Source organism: Cydia strobilella, chromosome 23, assembly GCF_947568885.1.
Source record: "Cydia strobilella chromosome 23, ilCydStro3.1, whole genome shotgun sequence".
Lineage (NCBI taxonomy): Eukaryota > Metazoa > Arthropoda > Insecta > Lepidoptera > Tortricidae > Cydia > Cydia strobilella.
The window spans coordinates 3,534,232-3,554,964 of NC_086063.1; the positions used below are offsets into that span (position 1 = coordinate 3,534,232).

A 20,733-nucleotide genomic window follows, 5' to 3' on the forward strand; every position below is an offset into this window, starting at 1 on the left:
TCAATGTCTAATTTACGAGCGAAACAATGAAGTTTGTACTGTTTTGTTTGCATTTGCGTTGGAACTTAGTAAATATTGTATATCAAATGGGGTGGATAAAGTAGACAGGTTTTAAACAGAAGAGTATACCTTTATTTCCCTACGAAAGCTTCTTATCGATAGCTGGTACTAAGTATAGAGAATTATTTTGGACTGCATAGCATAAAGTAGTTAGTTTTCTGTTTGGTGAGAGTAATTAAGAAACGTTTGTCAAGTAACAAACGTCTTACGTATCCCGTAATTAAACATGTATTGGCGCAACGTACTATGAGTACTATACTATCCTTGATTATCGACCCGGGAATGTACAGAAAATTGACAGTGTCAGGGTGTCAATAGTCAGCTTGATGAAATATGCTCCTGTGAGTTACAATCCCTACGAACTTACGATAATACAAGTAATGATGAACTGTCATATCTGCTTAAATACGTATTCTGGAGTCATTAAATATAATTGCGTCCCACACAGACTCAAGTGTCCGCCACGTTGTTTGAATTCTAATTGACAAATCACAATACGGATAAATATAACTCGTGCCATTGTAATTGCACCAAGTATTAGTGGGTAAGACTAAAGGATATCATGTTACATATATACCAAGTCCGTTAGGAATGTCAGACGTAATAAAAGAAAATTACTGCGTTTGATTGACTGAAGTACCTTTACTACAGTAAGCAGTAAGGTTCAATATAGGAATATTCATCATATGTATATATATGTTACGGATAATGTTAGAAGGTGAATTAAACTCAAGTTTACCCTGGTACAACTAGTATTACCCGAGCCTTTTGGGTAAAGTCCGAAAATTTAAACAACATTAATCTGTATTCGACAGGGTGGAAAAAAATAATGGGCCCTGGAGGAAAAGTGCCTTAAAACCTTAAGTTAGCTCATTTTACTTAAAGGAAACAATCTTTTATTTTTAAAAAGAAACAAAACTTTATTCAAAGATTTTGCATTTTATTTTTTCAATCGCTTGTCTAAAAATATTCTTGAGTACTAAATATTCGATTTTATAAATATTTTGTATGACAGGCGAGTGTAAGACCTAATGTTTCTTGAAGAAATGTTATCATTAACATTAAGTGTATTGACTAGTCGAATAAAATAAGGTGTTTATTTTTTGGAATTTTTAGTCGCGTCGATTCCCGGGCGAGACAAGCGAATTTAAAAAATCTTTGAATGAATTTCTTTTTTATAAAATAATGTTTCCTTATTAAATACGTTGTGTACAATCAATCACGATGCCAAAAATAAAAGGCTATAATATATTTACCACAGATGATCGGTACGATATGTCACGTAGCCTTACGCAGCACACTGAATTTAACTTTATTACGTCGTCATAAGACCGAAAACGCATAGGTATATAAAAGATGATGTTAATTTATTTTTTTAGTGATGTTTGAACTCTATTCAGGTGTATTTAGAGCTATTTTGGTATTGTAAGCTAAAAAGTGTCACACCCTGAAAAGATACATGGAAAAGGTTTCGACCGACGATTCCACACACGCCACACGCTTGCAGTATTAATAACGCATACTAATGAATAATTCGAGTAAAATAACGTCCGCTTTCTTTATTGGCCTCATATTTTACTCGCCTATGAGAATAAAAATGATAACTTAATAAGTATTGCAGAGTTCTCTTTTCGACATCACGTCATAAAGCAGATACGAGGTTTATAAAGGAATTGGGAAATATGCGGACTTGACAATGTAATGTCAACTACGAACAAAATGCAAGGAGGAAAATGTTGATGTAATGTAACTTAATAAACGGTTCAATGAAAAATGTTGCAAAAAATCTTTGAACGGATAAGTGTGCAATTTAACGCATCATAAGATTCATAAGTATTTGCCGCGCTAAGCATAAGAGCAGTAACTCATTTTGAAATCTCTTTCAATTATAGAACATATCGTGCAAGTACTAAGTATACAATTGAATGACATTTCAAAATGAGTTACCTACTGCTCTTATGCTTAGCGCGGCAGTTACAGATTGTAGTTAGATGAAAATATGAAATGAAGTAGAAAACAATTATAGTCAACATGACACGCAATATTATGTTAGCACAAATATTTTATTTGTTTCATGCAAAAACGGAATTTAACCTATTCCACATTCCAAATGCATAACCTTGACATTAATTATGATTATTTGAGGTGATATTAAACAATTAATTCAAGTAACATTTTAACACACAACATACATTAACTACGTAGTCTATACCTGTAATAATAAGTTTTTAACACAAACATATACACAGGTTATAAACGCAAAACTACCATCTGTATAATTAGATTATTTAGCACAATAACCACTTAGTAAGAGCATCCAACTGCTACATTATCATTTAAATATAAAATAAAACCTTTTCCAAGGGTTTTGAAAGCAACATGAACGCGTTAAATCAGCTGTATAATTAGTATAATTACCATCATCCCCATGACGCCTCACTGTCACATTATTATTTAAAACCGTAAAGAGTTATGAACGCTTTAAATAAGCTTTATAATTAGCAGTAACAGTCACTTAGCTACCATAACCTCATTCAGCACCTCATTGTCATATTATGGCTGCGGTTCGCCGTAAGCCGTAACTGGGCAATCGGCTTGCCAATTCAGTTTGCGTGCGATGCCGCACATATCTATAGCCCAATGTAGCTTATATAGGTAGACTTATAACATAAATGATGGGACTAACGTATTTTTTTAATCTTGGCTGTTGGGGCCCGACTCAAACTAACTATTACATATGGCTTTCCATCACAGAAGGGTCCTTCTGCTTCAAGTGCAATAAGGACCTTTCTATCAGAATTTCTGTTGGAATTTCAGATAAAAAGGACCTTATTTCACTTGAAGCATAAGGACCCTTCTGTGACGGAAAACCACATATGTTAATTTTCGAGATGTTTTTGAGGACAAAGTTATGTGTAGGATATTTTAACATGGCTTGATGACCATACAATAAGACTTAAAACCATCAGTTACGTTTTATGCATGACGGCGATATTATGACAAGTTATGATACTTATGATTGCTGACCTTAATTGAAGTACCTTCGAGCCCTTCCTACGAGTCTAAGAATAAAATTAAAATTAATATTCTGATTCACAACAAACGCCTCCTATTGAGTAACAGGTGTTATTAAAAACAAATCATAATCAAGATTCAAGATCTATTTATGCGATAACCGCTCATCTTACGGGAGTTACGGGTATGTAATGCAGGCATTTATCGCGTGTTAATGACATGAAATAGATTCTTTAGAATACCGCTCGATAACCTAATCACTTCGATATAACGTGATACACGCAACCATAACATTTTGAGAGTATGATCGCGCTTATATCGTTTATCGCTTTGGATTTTGTGAATAAAACTGAACGACAGAACGTGAAGACGAATGAGAATGATAAGTGTCATAAACACGACTGTCATATCCAAAATTACGTATTTTTGGATATGAGTTATGACACTTTATTTTATTGAGACATTGCTTTGTGTATAGAGAGGCTAAAACTAGTTCTAAAGCTGATACATAAGGTACACCTGGCCATTAAATTCATTCAAGTATGTAGAAAAAAAAACACTTAATCTTACCCACTAGAAATATAAGTTACGAGTCATTATTTCATTATGTTTGCATCAAGAATGCAAACGGGTAGATATTGTTAAGTGGTGCCACCTTGGACCTTAAGCAAGATTAAAATTAAAGGTCAAAAGAGTTGGTGTGATGTAAATGTAAGGGATGTTTGGTAAGCTTAAAGAAATCTACTGTTTCAACTTAGCTATATGACTTAAGTATTATTATTATTTTGTATCGGCGGCGACCTGTTTAGAAAACTTAATAAATATGAATTTTAAGTAACTGATTTTAAAGGCCTTTCTAACATTATAAAACACAATTAAGTATGGACGAATTACTTCCGAAAATGGCAATGAAAGTAAAAGTTTTCAGTCTAATGAAGCCTTTTACAAGTTACCCAAAAGTTTTCAAGTTTTAGTAGCCTCAATCAAGCATTTGAAACATTCCTAAAAGTTATTTCAGTTTCCTCAAGTTTGGTACTTTTTGGAAGATTTTGATTTGTCCCCGAGCTAAGTTCAACAAAAGGGAAACTGGGAACAGGGAAAGCGGATAGTAAGAGAGTAAGATAGTTAGAGATAGACTATTGGTGGGTAAATAACAGGAAACCATAAAATATAAGTGAACAAAATGATTCAGCTGCTATGACTTAAGACTGTAGCAACTTTATAACTTACCATGAATGGTAAGTTAATGGTAACTTACTATGCAGTCATAGGTATGTTTGTAGTTTTTAAACTACAAATATGTCAGGCCTAAAAACGATAGTAACGTGGTTTATAAACAATGATTTAACGATGCAAATATTCCCACAATAAACCGGTCCGACCTTCTCAAGAACGTGACTCCAATACAACAAAAAAATACAAACCAAGCTTACGTCCGAGCACGGCACAACACAAAACCACCCTTAAGATACAGTCTTAATTCCAAAGACTGATCAAGAGCACAACACTGCACAGAAAAAAAAACGTAAATCCGTTCACGCGATTGGTCGAATTTCAAACTGTCGATGAGCACGTGGATTTTGATTCGGCGGTTATTCGCAAATCGTTCGAATCGTTAAGCCACGTGCAGCGCTTAGGCGGAGCGCTATAGGACTGCCGTGCCGCAGAGACCAGAACCTCCGGCTAGCTTTAATAGACCTTTAGCTGTGTGTTATAATTGTGGTTAGAGAGCTCAAGTGTGGATGTTGACCACGCCCGAATGTTTTGATGCTGCATTTATTTACGATGCGTGTGAGCGGTTGAATGGATTGATTCAAGCATTTGGTAAACAAAGATTAAGGTATCGTTCGTCGCCCAAGGTGCCTGTGTTTCGCGATGTGTACTCACGTTCGTGCAGAAAAACTAACAGTCAACTTGTTATTAGTGTTACAATGTAGGTTAAGGAAACTATAAACGATGAACGTGCTTTGTGTGGTGTAAAACAGACTGTAAGAGCCTGGTCGACTACACGATACTTATAGTCTCATGCCATCATTTGCCTAAATGTTCGTATTGAATTTATTTAAAACGAGAATAATGCAGCCATATTTGCAATCATCAAAAATAATACATATCACTAAAGTATATTGCGTGTTTCACTAGTTAGTTATGTTATATTGTGTTTGTAATTCTATTATGTAGTTTGATAATCACACAAAAAAAAGTGCTGCTTGAAAATGCACATTAATTTCAAAGATTTACCATAATCTATTATGCGTAGCAGGGTTTTATCGTGTACAGTGCCTTTACGTTTGGCTTTTGGTGTCATACTCTGAAGCATAAGGAAGATTGTAAACAGTCGCCACGTATGATGCGCAAAGTTTACATCTCTAGCGAGAAGAGAACAGACAGCTTAGCATGACTTGTGTAGTCGAGTGCGACTGCATACTTGAAGTCGTGTTTGACATGAAGCCGCGCGCGACAAAAGTAATGCTCATGCAGCGGTCAGAAGACATCGTGCTGTGCGTCAAAGCGGAGCGGAATGGTTCAACCTACATCTACACTACACCTGAGCCTTCTGTAAGATACTATCTTAGCATGAATCACATGTACAATTGCAGTTATTAGTATTATTAGTACCTATGCCCAGCCACTTAGTGAGACGAGACTGCATGTAACCCAATTTCGCTCGCCCGTAAATTAAACTAATGTGGTTAGCTTCTGGCGTTATAGGTAGGTAGCTTGATTTATTAGTAGGAAACTGGAGTCTCTTCTGGGTTGGAATGAGATATTACGGCGAAAACATGGCCTTTTTGAAATTAGGACACGAGAATTCTTGTAAAAACGATTAAAGCTAACAGTACGGAATGTAATTGAAATTTCAAAGAATCTAAAAAATAAATGTAGATTAAATCAAATATTTGCTTCAGACAACATTTATTAGAAACATCAGTTCGTGCAGGTACTTGTTTTTCGAGTAGGTATTTCTAATATGAAACAGTCCGCTTGGAGGATTTTAAGTCAATAACGTTTGTACTATATTAGCGCGATAATTACATCCTATAAAAATATGTCAAATCACTAAAAAAGTTACATTCTAGTGGTCAGTAAAAATATGATTGACTTCACAAATGTAGCATAACTTATAACTTATACAGCAGCCAATCTTGTAACTTGTAATGCGAGTTTGTAAAGTGGCATAAAACAAAAGACACACAAAAAAATACCCACGTGCAAGCGTATGCATGTGACGCAAGCCGCTGGTCGTGCATTCTGATCAGTTGGCGAGCGGTGGCGAGTCAGATACTAAGGTCATACCAAGTGAACCGAGATGCGGGAATATTGCCGCATATCATACCGAAGCAGTGATCGCAGTAGTAAGGGTTTACTCAATGCTTCTGCCGACGCTACCTATAACAGAACGCACTTGCATTGATACGGGTTGGCTTGAGCGTTCGACTCGGGAGGCGTTAGGAACAACACGCGTGCATACATATGTTATTTATGGATTAGCCTGATTAGGTTTTTTTCCGCAATACCGACATGCGGAAGAATGTACTTATTAATTAATTATTTGAAATCACGGTAATATTTGTTCATACCACGGTCGTGCTAGAAAATGTGGTTTAGGACGATCAATACCCACAATCAATACAATTCTTTTTTATTTGTAGAAGAAGTTACTTGTACAGTCACCAGCAATAATATGTTACACAACAAACGCCGCAAATATATGTGACGCGCTCTTATTACACTACAAATAAGCATATCTTGCTGTTTGTGTGACTGTATGAGGTAACTGGTTGTTAACTAATCATTTGCAATTAGGCTAAGTTTATAGAGGAAAAGTGGCATGAAAGTGACAGGTTTTAAAAGGGAAACTTGGAACGGTCTTCATTCATCTTTTAAACTAAGTTTGTACGTTTGCAATTTACAAGTATGGCTAAATGCTGCACAAATCTTTTGTTATCAAGCAGATCGCATGGTAAGCAGTTATATGTAACTTATGGACGTTTTCTATTCCAGGGGTAATAAAATCACCACCATTCTTTGACAGTCGGAAAAAAATATTTAAGTAAGTTCCAAATCAACCGGTAAATATAAATACCACTCAATCACAACTAATCTGCCCTACAAGAGCATTAACAATAACTGAATTGTTTGCGAGTTGGTCATCGGAAAAAGTTATTGACGGATCAATAAACTCTTTCAAACAACTCGAATGTTTGCAAAGCGATCGATCAGTACACGAATGTACTTAAGAAGAAAAACTTATAATAACATAGTACCAAATAAAATTTTATTCCAAAATGAAGGGAGGGTTTTTACGTACTTTTTAACATTACGTTAAATGTAATATTTACTACATAAAATATTTATAAAATGCAAAATGAGCGGAGCCTTTTGCGGGAGTTGAACGCGGGAGTTAAATGCGGGAGTACAGTCATTTCAAATTCCTCACCAAATCCAATTCCTTGAAAATTAAGAATTGTAACTATCACTACACCTTATAAAACGAAGTCCCCGCCGCGTCTGTCTGTCTGTAGGTCTGTATGTTCGTGATAAACTCAAAACTACTGAATGGTTTTTTGAAAGTGATTCTTGAGGAAGGTTTAGGAGTATAATTTGTTAACCCGTGCGAAGCCGGTGCGGTTTGCTAGTTTTTTTAATAATTAGACTAAATCCTTAGAAAAGTCAACAAATTATACGTCATGAATTCATTATAGACTAGACACAGAATATAATTATATCTTGCCTTGTATGAACCCTTATATGTAGTATAAAACATATGCAACATATTAGTATAAAAACGTAACATAAACATATATTTTTAAATCACGGTGTGTATTTTTTAATCTGGGTTAGTTTACGCGGACACGCTTGTACGTAAACACGTTTTGTGGTTTACAGATATTTATCGCGCGGTATCGTATCGTAACAATATACAATAATACCACTACTCTAATTAACGCAAGCAACGGTAACAGTTTGCGGTACGTTTTTACGTAATGAACTGGTATCCATTATATATTGTACAAATATATATAAATATAACGTTCTTGTTACTTACGGGCTTACTCCTAACAACAACAACAAGCCTAGCTTGTAGTACAACAGGCAAGTATATTGTACTTTTATAAAAAACCGGACAAGTGCGAGTCGGACTCGGTCACCGAAGGTTCCGTACAGTTTGGTATTTGTTGTTATAGCGGCAACAGAAATACATCATATTAAACATATTAATAACGGGTCACTCACGTATTTTAAGTCGAAAAACGCCAGCGTCACCGTCAACGCAAGCTCCTGATGACGCTACTCGGTACGGAGTGAAACATGTCGAGCGTTTTTCGACTTAAAATACGTGAGTAACCCGTTATTAATATGTTTAATATGTCTGTGTCTCACGGAAGTTTTGTTATTAGAAATACATCATCTGTGAAAATTTCAACTGTCTAGCTATCACGGTTCAGAAGATACAGCCTGGTGACAGACAGACGGACAGAGGAGTTAGTAATAGGGTGCCGTTTTTACCCTTTGGGTACGGAACCTTAAAAAGGGATTCAGGTTCAGGTGTATTTAACCAGTGAAGTAAAAAACCTAGGGATGTTGATTGGAGTACGAGTTAAAGTCTTAAAGACAACTAACAGAATAATATTTTAGCACATAAACGGGGGTCTCGCACAAAAGTACGAGTATTGTCACTTTTTGTAAAGTATTGTCACATACCTACCGTAGAATAACATACTTAAGAGTCCCCGGCAAGCTCGGCCGAATTTCACCTTCCCATACAAAAGAAGTTTCGTTCTCATTTTAAAACTTCGTGTTGGATTGTAATGAAACATTGCACATACAATGACACGAGGTATATCTAGGTCTGTAATTAGTTTATATAGCTCCAGATTATAAAACAAACGAAATAGAGCAAAAACAAGTTTTGTATGAAAAACTTCGCTGTATTTTTTTAACTATGGTATCTGAAGCTACATAAACTAATTACAGACATAGATATATCTTATCTTATTGTAAGTACAAAGTTTCAGAGCAAACTAGCTACTCGTTTTAAAATGAGAGCGGAAATACGTTTGTATGGAGAACCGAGCTTGCCGGGGACTTAAATGCATAGAAAACAGAAGCTCTGGAACAAATCTGCGTGCGTGTCATCATCACATAACAAAATTTGACAATTGGTTATTCACACTTCATTGCGTTTTATAGACCGTTAGAAATGTGTGTAAGTAATTGTTATGTAATGCCTAGTGTACCTAAGGAAAATATTACAACATAATATGAACTAAACTATCTGAAGCATCCATTTTTAAAGCCCCATCAATGGCCAATATGTCAAGCGCATATTCCTTTTATTTTCTGAACTGACCCTAAAATAAGATTAAAAAGTTAGAAAAGCTAACTTTTCTTTAATACGGAAACTTTATACCTACTAAACTCCAGTCCAATTTTATAAAGGGGCAATTAAATTTTCCGCTGAGTAGCGGAAAGCCAATCGGTGTAAAATTTTAGTGCTCACTTGCTCAGCTAAGTGAATATCTGCTGTTAGCCATGCCAGAGTGGACACTAAGTCGCTTAAAATAAAACAGGCGTTAGCTAAAATCCTAGTCTTATTTAGGTTAAATAGTGTCTTATTTACTGATGCTTAAAACACAGTACGAGTCATCTTTCCCATTAACAACGAATAAGAGATCTCAGATCATTACGCGACAAAACTACAATCAATTATTATACTACTTCTAGCGACCCGTCTCAGGAAAAGTTACGGCAATGATAAATGTGGCAAAAAACACAGATGTCCTAACGCATAATTACATTTCTCTGCTAGATTAATCTATCTATTCTAAAAATTCTCATCTACTCCCGAGCAATGATCAATGAAAAATCCAATTGGAAAGAGCATCGAACCGACGAAAGCTAACTAGGGAGCCATTAATTGGCTCACTTCCACGTTCATTTGAGAGTACAGATGGTAGATTGGTGATAGAAATGTTATGGGTTAGAAAAGGAAGTGTGAGCAATTTCCGGGAGGCTTGGCTTTCGGATTACTGGCCAGTGCCCACCTGACTTGCCTGGGGTAGATAATAATTGGATACTCAAATAAATTAGAACTTTAATTGACTGAGTGAAAGCGAGGGTCTCCGTTTTAGCCTGGGTAGAATGATTTCATGTCTATCCGGCTTTAACCTGTGTTTCAGAACTGATTTTTGTGAATTTTGGTTTGTTTAAGGTTTGTTTTTGTCGATTCAGTTTTCGGATTTTGAAATGGCCGAGCCGAGTCTTACAGAGCACCTGGTTAGTTAAGTTAGGCTAAAATATTTTGAGAGAAACCCAAGGAACTATCACAAGCTGCAATTGGAAATGCAACCATAAATAGTTTATGGTTTTTATGAACACAAAACAAACTTCAAGATGTCACGTCATTATCAGAACATTTAGGTGTCTTAATTCCATCCCATCTCGTGTTCCAGTAAATTGCAATTCTAAATTGAAAAATACATATGTAAAAGTTACGCAAAAAGCAAAACTTCCTTACACATAAACAATGAACATTGAATCAGCCAAGAATAGTACATCCTCAATCGGCAGTCACCCAACGCGGCGCGTGATACTCTAGTGGATAATTGGGCCTGTCCGGTGCCTGACCTTGGCGAGGAGGATTAGGCTGATGCGGAAGGCTGTCCTGTGGATGACGGGTGTCAAAGACGGGATATATGGGTACATGAACAAAATGAAGTCGAAAAGGGCGAGTTTTGTATAAATTTAGTCTCGCCAGTTGAAGTAAATACTCAAGAGGGTTCTGTTCCTTTAAGAAACAACGACCGACTCTAGTAGTAGACTAGCTATTTGGAAAGTAAACCATCTGGTAAGAGGCGAGGCGCCGCAAGAAAGTCAGAATACTATTATCATTTTCGGGAGTCAAAGTTGACTAAAAATGCACTAACATATCTATATATAGGTACCATTTGCGGGCAGTTTGGGGCGGTTAACTTCACGGATTCCTGTATATTCCCTAAGACACTCCAAATCCAATTACTGTTCAAAATACGCACACATCTTACACCAAATGCTAAGACCTTAGTCTGCAAAATGAACAACACATTTCCGTGATAACAGTAAAGCGCGTTAGTAATATTCAGAGGAGGCTATAAATTATAATATGTACATACAACTAATGAATACTCAAGTCCTAATTAATCACTCGTAGATCTATTCTTAGAACGGACCCTAGGTAACCTTGTCTACTAGCTAGGGACCGGCGGACACATGTAACTTGACAGATTGGCTCAATCAAGCTATGAGCTAGATCTGAATCACCGTATGTAATCTACAAATTGGATAAACCCAGGAACAAATTACGCGCATCACATACCTAGATTAGTTTTGACCACGTAACACGTAACGGCTCGAATTGGTTAGGTAGCTCGGACTTTGTAGACTATGTATGAGCCGTCTGGATTGACCAATGTTAAATCGAGAGCTGCAGCCCAAGACCAAAGAGACATCATAGCCAATTCGTACCTAGTCTTTTTAACAGTTTCATGAGATATTATATCTCATGGTTTTCGTATTTGTCCATGAGAGGTGGCCAAGAATTTTTAATGTTTGGCTTTCTATGCGATCAATCAAAGTGAATGGAGGTAACTTTACCGAACTTTTATTGAAAGAGCGATCCCTAAAGTTGTACGCAAAATTCGATTATTCTTTCTTGGGAATACTTAATAGAAACCAAAATTAGCCGTTAAATCAGATTCCAACGTTCCTGACAACACGACCTCGACGCCATATCTTATGAATAAAGGATGAGGAAGATAATAAAAGCGTTTATATAATAAGACGGACAAATGACGGCTTATAAGACGTAAAGGTTACAAATGGCGTCTAGACTTCAGGAGAATCACAGTTAAGTTATTTTTACTCCCGAATTTAAAGTGATTTTAAAACTTCCTAATAGCTATGGACTGCAACGTCTGCAACAGAATGAATACTCGTGTTTCTTTTTCATGTACAAGCATATAGATACATACATACCTACATTACATGCGTACCTTAACTAACTTTTCGTAGCATCAGTCATCTCGATACATTTTTAGGGTTCTGTACCTCAAAAGGAAAAAACGGAACCCTTATAGGATCACTCGTGCGTCTGTCTGTCTGTCTGTCTTACTGTCCGTCTATCACAGCCTATTTTCTCCGATACTACTGGACCAATTAAGTTGAAATTTGTTATACATATGTAAGTTTGTGACCCAAAGATGGACATGTAACGCAAACAAATAAAATTTAAACATGGGGACCACTTTTGGGGGGTAAATGAGAAAATTAAAAAATAAAGTTTTTCAAACTATATCGTGTTACATATCAAATAAAAGAGCTCATTGTGAGAAACTCAAACATATTTTATTTTTATTTTAGGATAAACAGTTTAGAACTTATTCAAGAAAATATACAAAAAATGACCATTCCCCCCCCCCCACCCCTTTACCTTCGAAACTACTGGGTATAAAATTTTGGAAAAAATACACAAAGTAGTTCTTTACCTATAGATCACAGGAAAACCTATTAGAAATGTGTAGTCAAGCGTGAGTCGGACTAAATTGTGTAATGTACGGAACCCTTGAAACGCGAGTCCGACTCGCACTTGGCCGGTTTTTTCTTTTCGTTTTGGGTTTCTCGATGTATGATTATCATCTTGACTACAGGCCCAGGCAGTGAAACACAGAATTACCAGCAGGAAAAACGACAATTAACTATCCAAGGTTCCAAGTTCAGCCGTAGAAAGTGAGTCAACATTCTACTTCCTATCTTCTATTATCTAATGGCATATCTACATAGAGTAACGTGAACGAATATTTGAACGTGATAACCATATTTACTGAACAGAACGCTGGAAATTTCCCGATAGAATTGGACAATTATCGTACGGTCTAGCCGTAAATAAAGGTTTTACGAAGATTTGGACCTAATCACATAGATTTCTTAGTTGCCAAGCTGAACCAGGCTCCTTGAGCCGTGGAAAAAGGCCAGAAAAACGCTAGAAAGATGGTGAGACCACGATTTGCATATGATGTCACTTGTATCATCGCATTATAAAAAAAAGTGCTGGGCCCAGTCCAAAGAGGGGTTTGGGCTATTAGTCCCAATGTGGATTGGGAAATATGTCACTTTCCTAAGGGGCAAAGAGGTGGCAGTTTTCATAGATGCTCAAGTTTTAGAAATTTAGAAGTGATGATTATGAAACAATTTCGAAAAAAAAAAAGCAAAAAGAACTTCATACAAGCATCTAATCTGATCAGTACACCGTATGCTTTATATAACCAAAACGCATCGCCTAAACCATCGAATTTAAACTGTTGTGAGACATACTAACATTAAATCATTTTACGGTTTAGACTCACTTGTTTTAGTCACTCGCGCGACATGTTTCGGAGAGCCTAGGTCTCCTTTCTCAAGCACTAATAGTGCGCGCGCAGCGAGCGACGCGGCGCGCGGCAGCGGCAGTACGCAATACACGGTCGTCGTGAACGCTGCTCGCACTCTTAGTGCTTGAGAAAGGAGACCTAGGCTCTCCGAAACATGTCGCGCGAGTGACTAAAACAAGTGAGTCTAAACCGTAAAATGATTTAATGCATCGCCTAAAATAAGTCAAAGCACATACGCCGCTTTAAGTTCCGTCCTAGTCTGTCCGAAGGTTCTAAGATGTAGATCTATGCATCTTACTTACACAAGTAAGTCAGGGCGTTCCGTTGAATATGCAAATTGGATATCCGTGACCACCCAGCTTAAATCTAGCGAAGGTACCCTATAAATTCCAGGGCCAGCAATCCAATAACATTCTGTTCTGAGATACCCTAAAACGGTTGGAAGCCAGATCGAGAAGCGAATCAGATTTTGATAATAGCAGTTGAATGGGAAATAATAATAATGTGTAAAAGGTCTAACAAGCGAGTGACTAGCTTCTGCGCGCGACATCGTCTGCGTGGTAAGTTCCGTGATAAAAACCTATCCTAAATCCTTCCATGGGATGGGACTCAAACTATCTTCGTATCGAATTTCATCTAAAGCGGTTAAAGTATGAGAACCTGAGAATGTAACAGACAGACAGACAAGAGTTACTTGCGCATTTACAATGTTATAGTAGGGATTTATGTTAACTTCCTCCTCTGTCAAACCTTTTGCCATAATCAGTGCTATATTAGCCCGCCATGGGTTGTCTAAGTTGCGCATATTAAGCCCAGAAACACAGCCATTTTATATTCTGTGAAGCAACCCCAGTAGCAATCACAAAAGTGAATGCTTTGATACACGAATATACCAGAAGTCACGTCTTATACTCTAATCTAAGATATGGTTTGTGCAAGAAACGGTACAGTCGCATGCAATAATATATTGCATAACGAAAGGTGCAAAAATATCAGATCTTATTTGCTACGCCTTAAATGCTCTTATACTTTTGCACCCTTACTGTACCCAGTCACCAAACTTTCAAGATTGATTCAGAGATGATCTAATAACTCTTGAATCCTCATTAAAACTTAAGGTTAACCGAAACAGCTTTTGAAGTTTTAATAGATCAAGCCCTTTGCCCAATTTTGACAGAAATCTCATCAAGAGCTAGGTAAAGCTGGGGGTAGGTAAATCCACTTTGACGGTTCAAGTTTATCATAATTTAATTACAAATTCATGAATGTTTCAAATAGAATCGTTTACAAAATTGTTCCTTAATTTTAGATACATTTGTACGTTTTAAATATTTATCATCAGTTTGTAATTAAGAATCATGATTTATTTAAACTATGTATAATGTAAAATGACCTCTTTAACAACTTACATAATGTATGGCGTATGCTATGAACCTATGTCTAATCAAAATGGCAAAATTTGTTTTATTTCTGTTTGGAATATTTAAAAGTGTGCAATTCGTCTGCAGCGTGTCCCATACAAACGGAACTTTTATGGAGGGTTTAGGTATAGCAGTTACTTTTTCTATGATAAATATACTGTCGCTGATTATGATTATTATCGCACAAAGAACGGGAACTTTTTTCGCGGCTAGCCCATGAAATGTTCGACCGTATCTCCAGAATCACCCTAAATTTATACACTGAATGAATGAATGAATCTTCTCAAATGATTGTAGCACGCACTCAGACACAATGGATGACCGCTCACAGAAAAGAAACAATGGCTTTTGTTTAACAGAGTAGGGTCTTTGGCGTAAAAATTATTTAAGAAAATTCATTTTATAGTATCATATACTAAAGAAAAAGTAAGAAGCCAGATTCAAACCGGCGTTTTCAGCTTACGCGGCTAACGCAAACGCAAACGCGGGTATGGCAAATAAATAAATGATTTGACTTTGACTTAACGTCATAAACGAAACATTGCTAGAAATTGTCTACAGTTGTCCCGTGCGCGGGTTCCCTAAGGATTTACAGGCATAGAAGTTTTTTTTTCTGTAACAAATAGTCATAAATATCCCCAGAAAAATGAATGCTTCAAAACTGTAATATTTAATAAAATAATTTGACTTGTTCCCACTTGCACCCTGTTTTATATAATACGTTCGAAGTGTGATTGTAAACGTTCGCCTGTCACCTTGACATGATCGCAGCTCCAGCGCAATCATCCAATTGTCAAACCGGACAAGATGGCGGCCGCGTCAGCGTTGTTGCCTTTTGGTTTCTCATTTTCTAGCTTATTATGTTCTGCGAGGGTTTCAAATTATTCCTTAACTCAGCCTGAAAACTAATAGGAGTCTAAGTATACATAAAAATCCTAGTCAACTAAGTAGCCCGGCGAGGCTCCAGATGCAAAGGTGTCCGTTATGATCGCACCTTTTAATCGCGATGAACAACCTTTGCATCAAGGGTTTTCAAGCATATTTTTTTTACTAGGTGGCAGTAGGTATCGAATAACGTAACATGTTACGATAACTCCATCTCGCACTAGTATTGCCATATTTTTTAATATATTTGTCATGAGTTGACACCTGAAAAAGTTTTAGCCAAGTTTAAAAAGACCCTTGTTCTATAATTGTCTGCAAATAATCCTGCAATGCAAGTCTACATCGAACTTGGCTTGACTATTAAAAGCTACCCAATGCCCATGTAGGTACATATTTGGTTAACGTCTTTGATGTAGCGGTTTTATTGATAGACGTATGTGTGGGTATGGAGGGTATATAACCTTACGATTAAATATAAAACAATCCTCATCCAGCAGCCGGGTAAAAATAGATACAGTTACATATTTGCGTTCAAGCAAAACTTTGCGAATCTGAAATCACGAATTTATCTTTATGATTCTAACCGATAAGATAAGCCGTGTAAACATACTGTTCATAGCAAAACAATCAATATTATATTTGCGCTGAAGATAAAACTGAATCAATAAACGTTCCCAGCGAAGCTCCTGGCGCCATCTATTATGCAGTAGCGGAACCGCTTGGAAGCGCAGCGCACGAACTACGAACGAAGGTTTCATAAAACATTCAGATTCTCGCCGCCAGCGGCGTGAGCGAGCAATTAGGAAATTGAAACCAGTTTCGTTACATCCCGAGTGTCATAAGTATTTATCAAAGACCGGTGTTACTGGCCAGTACTGGAATGAGGTAGCTACAGCGTAAGGGTTAACGGTGTACATGAAACTTTTTAAATTTTCATCGATGAATTGCGAACTTTTTTAATATCAGGCGGGAAACAACAGCAGGGTTTTGCGAAAATTGTCGAGATGTATCCTTGGAAACTAATCGATAAATTTAAGCGAAGCGGTTCTACATTGCATACACATTGCACAGTCACGGTGAGTTGTAAACAGCTAGAGTTAGACCTAGACAAGTCTGTAACGATTTTTATAGCACACGTAGTGCAAGTGTCATCTATAAGTCATAGTTTCATAAAAGTTTGACGTTTAAAATAACACGCACTGCGTGTGCTATCAAAATCATTGCAGACTTATCTTGCTCTAACTCTACCAAGCATCAAATATTTTTCACAAAACGGTTTCAACGGTGACACTATTGTCTTGTCAAAACTTAAACATATTGATAAAGGAAATAGATATCTGCAATAACTCTTTAAGAAAATGTACCCCAAGATTATAGTAGCCAATAACAATGAAGTATAAAAGTACGTGTCTATAACACTGTTTGAAATAATCCCTTTTAAAGGGACCCACCACACTAGGGCCCATGGTATTAGCACAGCCACCGCAACGCGACCCCTCGTCTCAAATTGCCGTCGCAAACTCTATAAGCACGTACTAACTAAGCAACACATTGATCATCGATATACCTTATCTAGTTGCAATAAGGTTTAAGATTGGCCAGTCAGATATGTCAACGATATCATCGCTCACACTGTTAACGTATTAACTTACAATACATATTGTACCTTATTGCAGTGGTATAAAGTCGACCAATGGTCAGCGGAGTATTGATGTTTGTACGAGCGCAAATAGACAACGGGACGCAAACACACTTCAATTACAATTTGTCCGGTAAACCTAACCTATTTGCGGAGAACGTAAACACGAGGTTTTGTGAGTACTTAATATGTATTCACGTGGGTGTACATTTGATATCAATATTGGGGAGGCAACAAATTTTAGGTAATGCTCATGACTCGTCGTGACACATTGGTATTTTAAAATGTTATTACATTATATGGGGCATTTTCTATGAAATGGGACCTTATTGTCGATGGCGCTAACGCCGCACAGCGTTGCGCGGCATTGTATTTATATCGGAGCATCGTTTATAATGGCGCAAGCGCCATCGACAATAAGGTCCCTTTTTATAGAAAATACCACATATCACAAATATCGACGGTCTGTAACGAGCTATCCTACTACATACTAATCAAAAGCGGACTAACAATATATAGAGTGTACACCATAAAATTTGGCCAAGCCTGATAAAGTAAGGGTCGATTACACCAAACCGTTTGTCGCCGTCAAAGCGTTTGTCAAATTTCATTATATGGAAAGTTCCATAGTTCACTGCTGTGTGACATTGATCAGTCCGCTAAGTGTGGTTGGTGCAACGGGCCCTAAATCTTTTAATAGTTATTTGTTATACAAGGGTGCAAAGTTGTATTTTACCCGCGAGTGCGGAATTGAAACACGAGCAAGCGAAAGGATTCTATAGTTGAACCACGAGCGAAGCGAGTGGCTCTAAAATAGAATCCTGAGCGTAGCGAGTGTTTTAACACACGAGAAGTAAAATACATTTGCACCCGTGTGTAACACAAAACTTTTCCCCTCACTATATCGAGGAAAGTGCAACATCCACAGGCGTTAGATCATCTTCATCAACTGGAATCACTCATTTTTTACGATACTATAAAAAAAAACTCTGGAAATTCTGTACTTTTACGTGAGAAGTTTTTAAGTAAAATTTTTGTTGACAATGTTGACATTTCTGACGTATGAAATGTCAATGATGCGATTGACTTAACTTGTGCGTTCAGAATTATATTTAACATTATTATTAAAAAACAAACGTTTAGTATAGGATTTTAAGGTTTATGACTTAAAATCATTAAATAAAGCTAAATCTGGTATTTTTTATTAGATTCTCAAACCATTTATTTAATGATAATTAATATCGAACCAACCATTATTATGAGCGTTTTACGTTTTGTTTCTGTCAAGCTACTTAACACGCTCCATCCAAGGTCAAATTACTTTCCCCACTAGTGGATAAAATGCGTTTTTCCCCGCTTGTTTTAAAGGATAAAAGACGGCTTTCCGAGCTAGTGAGGGGAAAATTAATTTGAAGCATTTTCAAGCATCACTTTTTCAAATATTTTGTTGATATCAAACTACATAATAAAAATACAAACGTAATGGCGGGATTCCACCAGTGTGGGGCACAAGCATATTTGTACTGCATACGCTTGTGCCCCACACTGGTGGAAATGGACGCTCGCCTTAATGTAACGTTAGGTTGTTTGTGACCTTAGCATTATATATTCTACCGTACCTTTTTTTTAATAATGGCTTTCCCCTCTTGTGAGTTTTGACAGCAGGTAATTTGGCAATGACGACGTTTCACGTTCACGACATACCAAGCACGATAAGCATGAATTCTGATTTTGTGAAAGGATTGCGTTGGGTACCTAAAACAAAAAACATTTATTGTTATGGACATCACAGACAACACAGGACATAGTACAATTCAGGTAGGAAGGAGGCCAAAGGACATAGATCTAGTATATTTTCTATAGATGCGGCCTACCGCGTGCGCCCTTAAGGGATAGACATAGATGACGTCATAAACGTTGGGATACCATATTGGTAAAAATTACCCCAATATTTGATATCACGTAGGGGCGATTACCCTGGAGGCAAAGTTAGCTTGTTTGACGGTATTAAAATTGTTGAATAAAATGTCAATGGGCCGTTCTTATTAGGCGTATGAACAATGAAATACCTCCTATAATTCGCGCAGGTGGTACAAAACTAAACATGTTTAGTAAATAAAACGTAAAATAAAATGTATTATAAGTTTTTATTTTAAGAAATCACAAATCGCGATCACATTATTCACACCAATTAATGTACACATTTAACCTTCACAACATTTGTTTTTTTTTTGGAATTAGAAGTACGAAAAAACTAGAGGTCAAAATTACCCATAAAATTATGATATTTTCATCTGGTATCCCTAACATGACTGTTATGCAGCTAAATTAAGAAGAAGTTTAAAAATGGCTGACCTCAGACTCGTCCGAGTAGCTGACAGACCACAAACAACCTACGTAATTTGGGCGAATAATTTTACAAATAATGTTTTGTTAATTTGCGTAAATAATTGTGATATTTTTATTAAAATCGTTTGATTCTACATTGCTTTGAGTGTAACGTAATTTTACGATGTTATTCTCACATGTTGCGTGGTCTCACAAGAGGAAGGTGTAAAAAGGTTATGTTCTCATATTTTTGCTCGGAGCGGCTATAATAGCCGATTACAGAACAATTCACCATTATTTTATCAAAGTTCAAGCATTCAAAACGCTATCCATCACTATATTTCATAAGAGAAAGCACAATTTCATACAAAACAACAATATTTAAACAAGCAACGAACAAGCATGACATGTCACGTACTTATTTGTTTGCCACAACCTCGATTGTGGCAGCTGTGGAAAAGTGAAACTATGACAAAGACAAAAAGTAATATATTGCTCTCTGTCACTACTACTGAAAGATACATAAGACTATTCCGTTCGGTCATTTTCCCCCCACTCCTCATGACCGATCCATGTTATACTAGATTCATGCCAAAGGAGGAAAAATAAAAAATAGACAATAGACAAGTAAGTAAAGTAAAGTAAGTAAATAAATACACTTTATTGCACCACAAAAGAAATATTCAATAACAGATTTACAATGTATAAATAAAGGTAGCAACAGGCGGTCTTATAGACATGTACCTACTAGAACATTGAGTGATCAGTGTCGCGGCCTGAAGACACTGATCACTCATACCGCAAGCTGTAACTGGCCCCAGGTGAGGCCAAACAGTATAGTCATTACCAATGTTATGTTGTTATGTTGATTTTCTGACAGTCTTTACCCAAAACTGACATTCTGTAAAGAAAAAATTACGTCGATCATATGCAATGATGCGAAAAGAAAAGGTCCTCCTTTAAGAGCTTTCAGATG

At 36.7% G+C, this 20,733-nt stretch overlaps 1 protein-coding gene across 5 annotated transcripts in view; it reads right to left on the reverse strand.

Moving 5' to 3' along the window:
* LOC134751773 (MAP/microtubule affinity-regulating kinase 3-like) overlaps positions 1 to 20,733 on the reverse strand; it is a 235,325-nt gene that overhangs the window by 181,646 nt on the left and 32,946 nt on the right. For 4 of the 5 annotated variants that reach the window (XM_063687252.1, XM_063687253.1, XM_063687251.1 and 1 more), the window contains exon 1: positions 4,500 to 4,705. The exons of the other annotated variant lie outside the window; for it this stretch is intronic. The gene's annotated coding sequence lies outside the window, so the exon portion shown is untranslated. Of the gene's footprint in view, positions 1 to 4,499; positions 4,706 to 20,733 lie in introns of those variants that run through there. 5 annotated transcript variants of the gene reach the window in all.